This window comes from Nicotiana attenuata, unplaced genomic scaffold (genome assembly GCF_001879085.1).
Source record: "Nicotiana attenuata strain UT unplaced genomic scaffold, NIATTr2, whole genome shotgun sequence".
In the NCBI taxonomy this organism is placed as follows: domain Eukaryota; kingdom Viridiplantae; phylum Streptophyta; class Magnoliopsida; order Solanales; family Solanaceae; genus Nicotiana; species Nicotiana attenuata.
The window spans coordinates 1-1952 of record NW_017677420.1 but is presented as its reverse complement, the minus strand read 5'-3'; positions in this window follow the sequence as shown (position 1 = coordinate 1952).

The following is a 1952-nucleotide window of genomic DNA, read 5'->3' as shown; positions in this document are numbered from 1 at the left end:
AACATACCCCCTAAGGGTTCTACAGATCGGCACAAGGCCCCAAACATGGCAACTAGCCCAAAATATACTGATATTAATTAAGTCTCCGTCAAAAATACAGTAGAGTCATCAATCGGGATGGACCGAGTCCGAATCCCTAGCAGTAACTAGCACCACGCTCATCATACGGCGCGTGTCTCATCTCACATAGCACCACATAGTGCAATTCCGGGGTTTCAAACCCTCAGAACATCATTTGTAACCATTACTCACCTCAAACTGGCCAAAGTCCTAGCTCGCTATCCCCTTGCCTCGCAAATTAACCTCCTCGTGCGTAGAATCTGGTCAAAACCACAAGGAATACATTACAATAGGCTAAGGGAACATAACCCAATCGAATTGACTCGAAAATTATCAAAATCACGAAGTTGGCAAAACCGGAGCTCCGGGCCCACTTCTCGAAAAATTATGAAATTCACATCACCGGATTCCTCGTCTCGCCACGAGTTCGTACATATCAAATTTACCAAAATCGGACTTCAAATCGCCCCTACAATCCCAAATTTTCATTTCAAAAATCAAGCCCTAGTTCTTCCAATTTTTTACCCAAATTTTCCAGGGATTTTACAGGTTTGATTCTTCAATAAAATGATGTTTCTAGGCCATAGGACTCACCTCCAATCAGTTCCCGTCGAAATCCTCTTCAATTTCTACCAAAAAGCTCTCAAGGTGCTCAACAATGGAGGAAAATGGACCAAGCTTCGCGGATGATATGATTTAAAAAACCCTTCTGCCCAGGTGCAATTTACCCTACGCGAACGCGGTCAACACCCCCGCGTTCGCGATAACCAGAAATTGTTGACCAAAATTTAACTCTACGCGAATGCGGCTCCCAGCACGCGAACGCGAACCATAAGAAACTCTACCTACGCGAACGCGTGCCCTATGACGCGAACGCATTGAACAACTTCACAAGGCCCTGATTTCCTCCTACGCGAACGCGTTACCTCCAACGCGAACGCGATGCTTTGCCTTCCATAACATTGCGAACGCGGCCCTCTTCCACGCGGACGCGTAGACCAAACTTCCAAGCCCCTCCAATTTCCTCTACGCGTTCGCGACATCGCCCACGCGAACGCGAAGGGTGAATCTCTGCAACACCAACAGCTGAAAATCTGCTACTTTTGAAGTCCAAAAATGGTCCGATTGACCACCCGAAACCACCCCGAGGCCCCCGGGACCTCAACCAAAAGCACCAACACATCCTAAAACATTATTCAAACTTGTTCCAATCTTCAAAACACATCAAACAACGCCAACACCATTAAATCACATCGAATTCAAGCCTAAGTTTCTTCAAAACTTCCGAATTACGCATTTGATCAAAAACCCGACCAAAACACCTCCGAATGACCTGAAATTTTGCACACACATCCATAATCACCTAACGGAACTACTGCAACTCCCGGAATTCCATTCCGACCTCCGGATCAAAATCTCACCTACCAACCAGAATTCGCCAAAATACTAACTTCGCCAATTCAAGCCTAATTCTACACCAGACCTCCAAAACCAATTCCGATTGCACTGCTAAGTCACAAATCATCCCCCGAAGCTAACCGAATCATCGGAAATCACATCCGAGCCCTCTAACTAAATAGTCAACTTCCGGTTGACTTTTCCAAAACATGCTTTCCTTAAAGAGACTAAGTGTCTCATTTCCATCTAAAACCAATCCAATTCGACTCGATCACCTCCAATACCGATAATGAAGCATAGAGAAACATAAAATGAGGGAAACGGGGCGGTAACTCACGTGACGACGGGCCGGGTCGTCACAGTCCCTTACTTTTTTTTTCTTTTTTTTTTATTAAATTTAATTTTTTCTACACATATCCCTTCCACTCCCTCAGAACCCGCCGAAAAAAACCTTACCGAACTAGGAATCAATTTGAAAAACTTTAGATTTTATC